Source organism: Mus musculus, chromosome 6 (genome assembly GCF_000001635.26).
Source record: "Mus musculus strain C57BL/6J chromosome 6, GRCm38.p6 C57BL/6J".
Classification (NCBI taxonomy): domain Eukaryota; kingdom Metazoa; phylum Chordata; class Mammalia; order Rodentia; family Muridae; genus Mus; species Mus musculus.
In genome coordinates, this window is record NC_000072.6 from 14,987,087 (window position 1) to 15,000,936 (window position 13,850).

The 13,850-nt window shown below is 34.8% G+C and overlaps 1 protein-coding gene across 2 annotated transcripts in view; it reads left to right on the forward strand.

Annotated features, from left to right (window-relative positions):
- Positions 1-13,850, forward strand: part of Foxp2 (forkhead box P2) — a 540,629-nt gene that overhangs the window by 85,738 nt on the left and 441,041 nt on the right. For both annotated transcript variants that reach the window (NM_053242.4, XM_017321341.1), the window contains exon 2: positions 1,237-1,378. The gene's annotated coding sequence lies outside the window, so the exon portion shown is untranslated. The remainder of the gene's footprint in view (positions 1-1,236; positions 1,379-13,850) is intronic.

Consider the following 13,850-nt stretch of genomic DNA (forward strand, 5'->3'; position numbering starts at 1 on the left):
TTCTTCAAATTATCTTAAGTTACACCAAGTCAATGGGACGAGGAAAAGAAACAGTTTGTGATTAGACAAATGTTTTGAAGAGGTAGCTTTTCATTTGCATAAAATTTAGTTTTGTATTTACTCTACTATTCATATTGATTTTTTATTGCTTAAAATTTCCAAAACATAAGAAAGTCAGAAATCCCTCGTGTAGTGTATTCAGTTTCTGAGTGCAAACAAAGTTTAAAGTGCTATCATACAACTTGCTCCAAACATCAATATTTTATTTCAGTTTTGGCCTAAAGGTACATCTCTATATTGTAATGTGAACTAGTAGAAGACACTAAATGGTTTTTAAAGATAAGTCACCAGAAATAATCTGACATCTAGTACAAATTGAAGACATTTGTCTTCATATGTAATTTTAATGAATCAGAAAATTCCAGCTAGTAGAAACTTTCTATTTAATAAAATTTGTATAATAGATTGAATTCTTTTAACCTAGTGGATATTTGTGACACCAAAGGTCAGCTATTCGTATAGCCTGTCCCTCTATCTTATAAAGAAACGACTATGTATATCTTAACACCTAATAGATTTATTAAGGAATTATGATAAAATTAGACAATATCTGCATAATGTATTCTAATTTGCTCAGGATGCCTTGCATAAGCAGCCATTTCCTAAGCCTGGCTCCATTTAAAAATAAATTCTTCTATAAATTTCTTGCTCACTTATAAACCCGTTCCACATATTTCTGGTCTATCTTAGGCTTTTGAAATCATCTCTTTTATTACTGCATTAAAGTTTTTTTAAAATGGATTTTCCTTTACACTTTTATAATCATCCTGTCATTCTTTAGCCTTGAGATGTTAAAATGAATGAGTAAAAATATTCAAAAACTAATTGTCTCAGCCAGTCCATCCAGAGTCATGGATTTGCAAAATTATGTCAAGCTTTTAAAAATACAATTTTGGAGGCTTTTCTAGCCATTTAGATTTTAATATTAATTTTCTCTTGTTCTATTGCTTATCCGTGAAAATTAAAATGTATATAAATGTGGTTTTCTTTTAGTGGTGTTTAAATACTTGGTTTTTATTGATTATGATGTTCGACAAGGCAGTTCCTACAATTCTGTTTACTTCAGCCCTAACAAAAAATAGATTAAAATTTCTATTTCCTTATAATAAGAAAAAAAAATGTTGGAAGCATTTTATCATGACTGATTGACTGTTTAAAAATGTACTTTCTTCCCAGACCAAACAAGTAAGAGAACTCTGTTGAAGCTCGATCCTCACCTACTCTCTAAATAAAAGAATATTCCAGAGAAGGAAAGAGAGAAGCACAAATATTAAGACTTCTAGACCCCTGGAGAGGACTAAAGTCTACCCCTCCACATGTAAGTCATTGTATTTTCATGCCTCATGGTATTTTTCTGCTCTGGGTTGATTAGTAGAGTGTAATATGTTGACAATATTGTTTGCACTAATTCCACAAGTATGCAGCTGTTTGTTTAGTAATTTCAGCATTCTGATTCATATTAATATTTACTATCTCAACCCCAGAATAATAATATTCAATACAAGTTCTCAGTGTACTTTCTCATGGAGAACTATTAAGGACTTGAGACTGTTCTGATACAAAATATATTATTTAATTAAATTTAATGTTAGCAGTAATGCCAATTATATTATTTTTTGCTTCAAACTGTGTTTTTCCCTTTGTTATATTTCTCTACATCTGAGAACAAGACTATTGTAATGTATCTATTTAAACTCACCACTGGGTAAGACAGTCATTTCAAATTTTTTCACCTCTCTCATTGAGACTTGGATTGACATTGCATCCTTAGACTACTGTAAAAAACAAAAATGTATCAATTATGTCAGCTTAGGATGGTAGAAAGACTATTTATCTTTTTGTAACATCTTTTTATTTTTTTCCTTTTATTGAAAATAGCTTTTTTCTAACATAATTTATCCTGATTACAGTTACCTGTCCCCAAACTCCTCCTAGTACTTTCCCATCTCACCTTGTATCTGGCTTCACCCCCTTTCTGACTCTCATTAGAAAGGAAATAGGCTTCTACAGGATACTGAACTATAGAACAAATTATAATAAGATAAGCCTAAAACCAATACATTGTAACAGGACAAAGCAAACAGGAAAATAGCACAAGCAAAGCCATAGGAAACATACATAGATAGATTTAAGATCTACTTCTTTGCACACTTGGGAATCCCATAAAAAACACCAAACTGGAATCCTTAATATATATGCAAAGGATCTGTAGCATAAAAGGGAGAAACAAACACACACAGTAAAAATAATGTAAAATTGACAAATAAATAAATAAATAAAAACCCAGGCATCTATTATGAGACAAAGACCTTTTAGTAGTATGTAGTCTTTTACAGTAGTCTTAGGAAAAATGTCTTTTTAAAAATAGATTTGTTCCTTTTATTTATATGAGTACACTGTAGCTGTCTCCAGACACACCAGAAGAGGGTATCTAATAATAATTCAGATGGTTGTGAGCCACCAAGTGGTTGCTCGGGATTGAACTCAGGAGCTCTGAAAGAGCAGTCAGTGCTCTTAAACACCAAGATATCTCTCCAACCTCAGGATACCTTATCTTTGAGTTCATTTTCTGTTGGCCATCTAGTGCTGGGAGAGAAGTAGCACTTAAGAGTAGTTTGTTTCCCCAGAGAGTTTCCCTTGGAGAAAATTAATTCTTACTTGCAAGTGGGTATCAATTGGAGATTGCTTTGTGGTTTCAAGTTCTAGCATATGTGCACTTATGCTTTCAGCTCTAGAACTCCAATAGGTTCAAACCCATGTGCGTCCATCCTCAGCCCCTACTAGTTCATATATGCATTTACCCTGCTGACTTGAGGACCTTGGTTTTCATGGTGTCTTCTGGTCCCTCTTTCTCTTAACATTCTATCTTCTCTTCCTCAGAGTTCCCTGAAATTTGAGGGAAAGGACCTAATGGAGATGTCCTATTTAGGACTAAGTGTGTAAAGGTGTCTCATTTTCTGCATATCTGACTGCAGGTCTCTGGATTTGTTTCCCATTAGCTGTGGGAGGAAGCTTCTTCGATGATGGCTGATCAAGGCTCTGAACTCTGAGTATAGCCAAGTGCCACCAGAGAGTCACTTTATTGCTGTTTTTTTTTTAGTGTAATTTTGTTTTGTTTCATTTTAGAAGAGCAGACTTGTTTTTATTCTAGATAACTGAACTATTTATTCTCCAATTCTTGATCACCTAAGCTGTGTCAGGTGTGGGTTCCATCTTGTGCAGGGAGCCTTCAGTCAAATCAAATATTGGTTGACTACTCCCATAGGCCTTATGTTGTAGTTAAGACTTCAAGTACTGTATTAAATAGGTATGTAAAGAGTGAACAACCTTGTCTAATTAATGATTTTAGTGGAAGAGTGTTTCTCTTTAATTAAGTTAATTTTAGTTATGGGCTTCCTGTAAACTGCCTTTATTATGTTTAGGAATGTTCTTTGTGTTCTTAATCTCTATAGGATATTTTTCATGAAGGGGTATTTGATTTTAAAATGGTCATGCAGTAGTTTTCTCAGTTTGTTTATAGGGTGGACTACATCTATTGATTTCCATGTATTGAACCATCCCTGTGTCTCTGGGATGAAGGCTGCTTGATCATTTGGGGAAACCTTTTTATGTATTCTTGTACCCATTTTCTAAGATATATGGGTGGTTTTTTTTTTTTTTGAGAAAATTGGAATCTATTTTGATGGTGTAATCTCTAATTTTCTTTTTTATTTTTTTATTGTGTCTTTATTTGCTTTTAGTATCAGGTTAACTGTAGCCTCATACAATGAATTATATTGTTCTTTGTGTTTCTATTTTGTGGAATAATTAGAGAAGCATTGGCAATAATTATTTGAAAGTTTGGTACAACTTTGTGTTAAAACATCTGGAATTGGACTTTTTCAGAATGGGATACTTAATGATTCTTCTGTTCACTATAAATCTGTTTAAATTACTTATAAGCTCTTGATTTAACTTTGATAAGTAGTCTATGTCAAGAGATTTAACCATTTTTTTTCAAGTGGATGGAGCACAGGCTTTTAAAGTTTTTTCTTATAATTCTCTGGATTTTACTGGTGTCTGCCGTTATAGTCCATTTTCATTTCTAATTTTATTAATTTGGATATCCTTTCACCAATTTAAAGTTGATTAGGGTAACGATTTGTAAAATTTCTCAAAAAAATCATCTTTTTGATTTATTGATTCTCTGTATTGTTTTTGTTGTTGGTTCTGTTTTATTGATTCAGGATTGAGATTGATTATTTATTGATTGATCATTGCCATCCAATGATCTGATTGTGATTTCTTCTTTGTGTGTGTGTGTGTGTGTGTAGGATTTTTAGGTGTGTTGTTAAGATACTAGTATGTGATCTCTCCTTTTTTGAATGTAGGTATTTAGTGCTATGATTTTGTCTCTTAAAACTGCCTTTAATATATTCATAAATTTAGATAGATTGGGTATTCATTTTCATTCAATTCTATAAAGTCTTTAATTTCTATCTTTATTTCTATCCTCAACCATTATTCATTCATTAGTGAGTTGTTCAGTTTCCATGAGCTCCTGAGCTTTCTGTTGGTACTGTTGTTGATTTTCAATTTTTATCTGATATGATACATAGAATCATTTCTATTTTATTGCATTTGTTGAGACATGTTTGTGTCTGAGTATGTGGTCATTTTGTATAAATTTCAATTAGGTGCTGAGGAGAAGGTGTATTCTTTTGTGTTTTGGTGAAATGTTCTGCAAATATCTACTAGGTCCATTTGGATTATGATGCCATTTAACTCCAGTATTTCTCTGTTTAGTTTTTGTCTAGATTACCTGTCTGTTGGTGAGAGCAGGTTATTGACATTTCCCACTATTATTATTTGAGGGTCAATATGTGATTTAAATGACTGTTAGCATCCACTTCTGTATTTGCCAGGCACTGGCATAGCCTCACTCGAGACAGCTATATCAGGGTTCCTTCAGCAAAATCTTGCTGGCATATGCAATAGTGTTTGGGTTTGGTGGCTGATTATGGGATGGATCCCTGGGTGGGGCAGTCTCTGGATGGTCCATCCTTTCGTCTTAGCTCCAAACTTTGTCTCTGTAACTCCTTTCATGGGTATTTTGTTCCCTATTCTAAGGAGGAGTGAAGTATCCACACATTGGTCTTCTTTCTTCTTGATTTTATTATGTTTTGCAAATTGTATCTTGGGTAATCTAAATTTCTGGGCTAATATCCACTCATCAGTGAGAGCATATCTAATGACTTCTTCTGTTATTGGGTTATCTCACTAAGGATGATATCCTCCAGATACATCCATTTGCCCAAGGATTTCGTAAATTCATTGTTTTTAATAAAATGTAAATAAAGAAAATATCTAATAAAAATATGTGATTTAAGCTGCAGTCGTGTGTTTGTTTTGTTTTGTTTTTTTTTTTTTTTTTTTTTTTTTGGTTGTTTGCTTTTCTCAAACTTTGGTACCCTTGACTTTGGTCTATAGATAATATTGAAATGTCATCCTGGTGGAATTTTCCTTTAATGAGTAGGAAGTATCCTTCCCTATTGTCTGATTTGTTTTGGTTTGATGTTTATTTTGTCAGATATCAGATATTTGGTTCAAATATCTTTTCTAATCACTTTCTTAACATGAGGTTGTGTCTATCCTTTTTTGCTTTTGCAGCAGAATGAAAATCTTAAAAGATGTGGATTAGTGATCATATATAGACATGGAAATTTAGTTGCTGTACAGAAACTGGTAGATGGAGGATTCTTTAAGCCACTACTTAAGACTTAAAAGGGTTTTTAAATCTCTTGATTCAGTAGAATCACTCATTCCTTGGTGTTGGGTTGATGGTACATTGGAAGACATCATTCACAGAAGTCTTTGGTAGTACTCTACTCAAATGTTGTAGCATTGAGCCAAGCAAAGCAACAATAATCAATATGTTTGAATCTGAGAATTGATTGTTGAATACATAATCCAGAAACTAGTGGCACTGTTTCTTTTTTTGAATGTAAATTTCCCAAATTAAACTTTCTATTTTATGAATGCAAGAAGTGGTCACAAGGAAAAGTAGAGTAATTGTTTCATTGTAGTTAGGTGGTAAATTGAGGTAGGTGCTACAGAAACTTCTGGTACACTGCAACCATTCATTTCATCTACCAAGTTGGTACTTGCATGTTTGTTGCTTTATGGATAACAATTGGTGAGATGTTTTATGCTTTTCTGATAACATAAAACACATGTAATGATGCCTACTCTCTACATTTCTGTTCAACATCATATTAGACACTCAAAGGTAAGCAAAGAAGAAAAGAGAAATGACAGACTTGTAGATTTGGAAGGAAGGTAAACAACACATAACACTGGCCACAGAAGACATGATTGTCTATGGAGTGGGTTGCAGAGACTCATCACCACCAAGACATTGATACTGACAAATGGTTACGGAAAGATTCTCTCTGACTGTGATTTATCTCCATTTTCTTAACATTTATGAGTGTGAATGTGTGCACATGAGCCACAACACACTCATGGAGATAAGTGGACAATGTCTTTTTGGTCCTCACCTTTTTGGTTTTTCAAGACAGGTTTCTCTGTGTAGTATTGGCTGTCCTGGAACTCACTCTGTAGATCAGGTTGGCTTCAAACTCAGAAATCTGTCTGCCTTTGCCTCTCAAGTGCTGGGATTAAAGGCGTGCACCACCACCGTCCGGTGAGATAGGATGTCTTGTGTGCTTATTTGGAAACCATATCACCAAGCCTGAAAGGTTCTGAGGAGCCTTTTGTCTCTGTCTCATATAGGTGCCTCTGGGATAACAGATATGTGGTATCTGCTTTTCTGGGTTCTGAAGATGCAAATTTCTGTTCTTATATTTAGGCATCAAGTGCTTTGTCACTGAGCCCCATTTTCACCCCAATAATTTCTCTTGTGGAGAGCAAGAAACTGACCCTTCAGCTTGCAAGTAGTGGCAAAATAGTCAGCATGTTTACCACAGTCCCCAAGAAGAATGATTTCATAATTCAAATTCAAGAGAAGATAAATCTGGAGTGATCAGTAAAACACACCATTCTTTGAAGAGTGGACATATATAATATGAAATAAAACAGACAATTCTGAACTAGATTCAAACCATATCTTTCTTAAGGGAGTAAAGGCATTTCAGGAGGATAGATTTTTCAATGAATAGTTTTCAATAGCCATATAAAAACATTTCTAAATCAGATGTAAACACAACATTTTCCTCTACAAAATGAGCCAAAAATGGGATTAACAAATTATAAGAAGACAAAGAGAAGTTATAAACACTCTTAACTTTGGCGAGGATGTTTTAGATATGCACCAAAAGTGGTTTTATGAGAAAAAGTTATGCTATGTGATTACCAGAATGAAGATAAGCTACAGACTGAGAGAACATTGTAAATGATTTCTGATAAGTACCTTGTAACTTAAGTAACAACATTTAAAGCTTAATAGGCAAATCTGGGTAGGAAGTGTGTATCATAATCCCAGTACTGCTAAGACAGGATGGGGTACATACTTGGGGGCTTGACTCGATTGTGAGCTTAGTCAAATGTATTAACTAGGCAAGTGAAATGTCTCTTCTCATAAACCTTCTTTAGTGATGCATGCAGAATAATATTCAACGTTCATCTCTAGTCTCTCTCACATACACATGCATCACACACATCACACACACACACATCACACATACACACACATATCATACCCATACTCACACATATCACACACTCACACCCCACTAACACATATACATGCACAACAAACACATTCACATCACATATATACCATGGGCAAGTTTTCTAAATACGTCACCAACTAAATAAAATACATATACGTAGATAATTGTACAGAAGATGATCATTAGTGTGCGTCATTAGAAAATTGCAATGAAGGCAGTGCAATACCAATATAGACCTATCAGAATGGCTAATTTCTCAAACAGTCCAAATTACAAAAAAAAAAAAAAAAAAAAAAAAAAAAGGATGAGGATTTAGAATGCTATGGTGCTGATGCATTGCTGGTGAACTTTAGAGTAGCAGATCTACCTTAGAAGAGTTGTAATATTTTCTTAATGAAGTTAAACATAGGCTTGACTTATGATCTAGCACCTGTATTCCACAGTATTTTTCCAAATGAGTCAGAAATTTAGGTCAGCCTCCAAATGCTGACACCATTGCATACGCCAGCAAGATTTTGCTGAAAGGACCCTGATATAGCTGTCTCATGTGAGGCTATGCTGCTGCCTGGCAAACACAGAAGTGGATGCTCACAGTCAGCTATTGGATGGAACACAGTGCCCCCAATGGAGGAGCAAGAGAAAATACCCAAGGAGCTAAAGGGGTCTTCAACCCTATAGGTGGAACAACAATATGAACTAACCAGTACCCCCGGAGCTCGTGTCTCTAGCTGCATATGTATCAGAAGATGGCCTAGTCGGCCATCATTGGAAAGAGAGGCCCCTTGGTCTTGCAAACTTTATATGCCTCAGTACAGGGGAATGTCAGGGCCAAGAAGTTGGAGTGGGTGGGTAGGGGCATGGTGGGGAGGGTTTAGGGGACTTTTGGGATAGCATTTGAAATGTAAATGAAGAAAATACCTAATTAAAAAAAAAGAAATTTAGGTCATACAAGAATGCTCACAGCAGGTTTATTTTATTATCTGCTAAGGATTGAACCCAGTGCCTTATGTATGCTAAGCATATTCCCTATTTCTGAACTCAAACCTCAGCCCTGGGTGTAGCAAAGTGAACTGTGTTAAGTTGGTTAAGCCACTCAGATTTCCTTCAGTCAGTGAGTGAAGAGATACGCAAGCTGTGATATGTACAGACAATGTTTTATTTAGTTATGATTCAATAATAAAAGAAATGAGCTTCAGAGCCACAAAGACCTAGAGGGCCCCAAGATACATGTAGAAGAGTAGAAGAATCACAGGAAAGACGCTGCATACAATATGAGTCCATATATAGGACTTTCACAGAAGAGAAAAGCACAGACCTAGTAAAAGAAAAAGAAAGATCTCAATGTTTACGGGAGTTACAGAGGAGAGACGGATAACGACAACATGGCTATTTCAGGGTAGTGATCTTGTTTGTAGGGTAATAACATGATGGGCATTGGACAAAGTGTATTTATCAAAGCCCAATCAATTGCTAAAATAAAAATTAACCCTAGGTAAATTCTTCTGTTTTATCAAACTGTAGCGAGATGTGTGCATAGTTGGCAAAAGTCACATGGAAATATGTTCCTCTTAGAGAAATCTGTTTCTGTTGGGGAGGAGATGGAGTGCGGAGGCTGTGCATCGGACTCTGCGCTTTCCGCTTAACTTTCCCCAAATCTCATAAGATCTAAAACACTACCAACAGTAATCAAAATAATTGTGCTGTGCAGCCTTATTTTAGAACCTTTCTGAATGTCTAATGTAATTCAGAGTAAAACAGAATTTAAGAGGCAATCACCATAATTTTTGTTAAGCAGAATTCTAAAAAGCTAAGATTATTTCAAATTTAATCCATTGAATATGAATATTCAAAATTAGAAAGACAGAATTTATTAACTTAGTATTTTGTGATATTGCATAACACCTTGTTTTATTTGGAGAAAGTGCATGTGGGAGCAGTTCTGTACTTGTATATATTTACTAACTTTTATGAAAATTAATATGCCTAGAATAATCTTGCTTTGCAGGAAAGTAAAAATTAATCCAAAAATTGAAATAAACTTTAATAGCATTAAATATAAAAGTATTTATTTGAAATTACTGAATGCTTATTAGCTAATTTGTTGTTTCTTTCCAAATTTTTGACAGAATCTTCTTATGTAGCACAGGGTGACCTCCAATTCATGATCTGGGATTTTAAGGTATTACCAAACCTGACATATATACATTCATACATACACACATACATACATACGTGTTGAAGTTATGTTGGTATGTTGGAATAAATGAAAAGAAAGCAAATACCCTTTTATTCTTAAACTTCAATATTGCAAATATAATATTTTCATTTTCTAAAGGAACCAGATATACATGTTTAGTTTCTTTTTATTTCTCCCTCCATCCAAATCTTACAGTTTTTACTTATCCTTTCATTTTCAGAAGTTTCTGTTGGTCAAATTTTCAAGGAAGGAACATAATAGTATTTAGTTAGATGACATCAAGAGCAACCAGGACTATTATTTATGAGAAATGAAATACAACCCCCTTATCTTCAGGATCTGGATATAGCTAGGCTCAACACAAATGTCTAGGGAAATGCATCTGTTGCTACTGCATTTTTTTTTGTTTCTCTGAAAACTTGGCATTTGTAAAATATATAAGATTTTGATTTGTCTTGGCCAAATATCAGATTACCAGGGACTTGAATTTTGAACATATTCAACTAAGAATTATCTTCGTAGCAACTTTTCCTTTGCCATATTGATTTTTGGGACTAAAATCAGATTTTTTTTTAAGCTGTGTTTCTTCCTGGTGCCAAGGTGCATTTTTTTCTATGCAAAGAAAGCATACAGATAGGCTACTTGAAACTTAGCTTAGCATCCTGGGGAGGGGCAGACTCCATTTGCACTTACTTACCTGCATTTAAGTATTTGCTATATCATGGGTAAATCTATATGTTAAAAAAATTGCTTATAGTATTACATGAATGTTAAATGAACAAATATAAAACATAACTGCAAAGAACAGTCATTAATTTCATGTTAATTTCTTTCTTCCAGTCGTTCTATTTAAGTAGGTGTTTGTACATAAATACATGTGTATGTTTAGAGTATGTATGCATTTAGACATACATATATGCATTTCCTATGCCTTTTCCAAAATATATACAGTTACATATAATGTTTTATGGAGACATTTATTCTATTTTTAAAGTTTTTGAAGCAGAATTTCTCCTGAAGTCTGGGAATTTGAAAAATATGGATTCTATCACCACATGGAAATATTTGAAAACTTATTTCTTTGTGTCCCGGTTATTTTGTAACTTTATTTTAACCTACCTGGAGTACTCTTTTTAAAAGATCTGATAGGTTTATACATTTACTTTACAAATTCTCAGCAGTATGGAAGAATAGTATTTTTTCTAAGTGTACAATTTAGAGCGTAATCCAGTACTACATCTAGATTAGGCTTCAAAAACCATGTAATTTGAGAAGATGTACAAGAATATGAAAACCAAAGAATTAAAAGTTCCAAAGGAGAAGTGGCCTGTCAGTTTTGACGGGTCAGGCAAGCAAGCTAGGTTGAATTTTTCCGAAAACAAGCTTGATGCTCATTTGGCTCACTGTCCATTCATTGGTAATGCATCAGCTTCCTGTAGGGCTGTGTGCGCCTGTCTTGATTACTAAGTTGGATTTTTGCATGGTAGAAGGTTCATCACATTGTAGCATAACATGCCACATCCTCTCTTATTGTGCTCCGGGTTTCTAGCAAAACAACATTTAGTATCTTAAAGCAGTAGCACATGTCTCTTGCCTATCTCCTTTAAACTCGTGTCTTGTGACTGCTAAATACCGAGGACGTCTTACTCGAAGCTTTCTCTCAGACACTAAAGTCTTTTTTTTAAAGTCCAAAGAGCAAGCAAGCAAACAAGCAACAACAAACCCCCACTGTTAAAATGAAGGATGGAGTCCCTTAGCCTAAACCTAAGTATATATTCATCATAAAAGACAAAACACTTAGATTTAGATCATGTATTTTCAGCTTATTTTCAGAATTGAATGACAAGATTTTAACACTAAAAGTCTCTTGGGGGTGGGGGGGTTGAGTGGGTTTGGTCCACACAGACTCATGTGTTTAAATGTTTGGCCCATAGGGAGTGGCACTATTAGGTAGTGTGACTCTGTTGGAGTGGGTTTGGCCTTGTTGAAAGAATTGTGTCTCTGTAGGCAGGTTTTCAGGGCTCCTATACTCAAGCTCTGCCCAGTGTGGAGTCCAGTCACTTACTGGTTGACTTCAGATCATGCTGTAGGACTCTTGGCTCTACCATGCCTGCCTGTATGCTGTCAGGCTTTCTGCTGTGACAATAAGCCAGCCCAATAAAATGTTTGCCTTTATAAGAGTTGCTTTGCTCGCTGTGTCTCTTTAGAGCAATGGAATTCTAACTTGACACTTCTTGCAGAACACAAAGAGCATGTTAAGCCCTGTTCCTGCTGGCAGACCAGTTAGGTATCCTCTCTGAATCTATTTGCAAGTTACTGATGCAATGTTTGCTCAAGCAAGGGACAGAGTATCTCTAGAAACTGGAGCTCTTTTTTTGCTGAGGTTTGCATTCAAAATCTGTGGAGCTGACATTTGGGTCTATACAATTACTGCTCACATGATCCATTTTTATTACAGCTTTTGGGAATATATAAAGCATGAAGAAAGTGGTCTTTGGTCATATATTATAGAATAGTTTGAAAAATATGTTTTCAACATGCATGACCCAGTGATCTTTTTCACTTAACTTACTTAACTCTATAATGATTTATTGTTGTATAACATAAAGCCCCTGAATTTAAGAAAATGAAAAATTTCCATATCTGAGTTAGATTTGAGATATGGTCAAAGACATTCAGTGTATTAAGATCTAATATCTTTATTTAAATACACACCTTCCATGTCCACTTACATTAATTATTAAAATGGCATTGTGAGAATATAGTTAGGGATTATGATTATTTAAGAAAATGACAGTTGTAGGATCTTTCCCAAGACCCATGACTGCAATAATTCCTGGAAGTTGGCTAGGATTCCAGAACCAGGCTTAGTTTTCCTTTGGTTACATGGAATTTAGTTCCAAGAAGAGAGCTGTAGTTAGTTAGGTGTAGTTGAGTGCCACTACTGCACCTTTATGGTTACCATGCTATGCTGGTAATTGTTGAGGTTCACAGGCAGTATGCATGGGTGGGACTGTTGGATGTGTCCTCCTTGAGAAGCATGCTTGGAGCCTTCTGGTTCCATGGAAGCTAGGTCTCAGGGCAGAGGCTCTCAAGCAGGTTAATCTGATCTGAGAAAATGGTCGCAAATCCCTTTCACTGTGAATATGAACAAAATTAAAACAACAAACAAACAATCAAACATGAACACCTCCTTCTGGTTTCTTCCAGACTTACATTCTAAAATGATCTAAAAATAGATGAAATAATATGATAAGCATTCACCTACTGTGATTTGATACGTGTTAGCATTTTGTTTTATTTCTTTGGATTATATTAAAACCAATGCTATGCATCCATGCAGAATGATGTCTCCATAGATTGCTGCATTCTCCCTCTAGAATTATTTATTTCTTACTTACAGAAGATAGCATTTATTAGATTTGGGGTTATAATTTTATACACATATATGACAACTTATCAGATCAACACATCTGTAAAATTTACAGTATGTATGTTGAAACACAGGTTTGAACCTTTTAAATATTCTTATAGCAAATATTCCACTTGTTGAATTCTACTTATAAGTAGCAAACTACACAAATTATAAATGTGCATCTTCATAAATTTTTATGAAATACATGCACTTGTGTATACGGTACTGAATTCATGAAGTAGAGTTTCAACCATCTAGAAGTATCACCTCTGCCCATCGCTCGTCGTGGTCCATTAGTAAGTGTCACTGTTGTCTTAAGCAAGGTCATCAGATTTTGGCCTTTGCTACCATAGATCGGTTTTAAGTGTTCTATAAAATAACATCACTTGATTTAACCTGCTTCTTTGTGCCAGGCTTCCTCCTTCTCAGGATTAGTTTTTCATGTTTCCTTCTTGGTGTCATGTGTAGTAAGTACCGTGCATTCCATCTGGTGTCACTCCAGTTG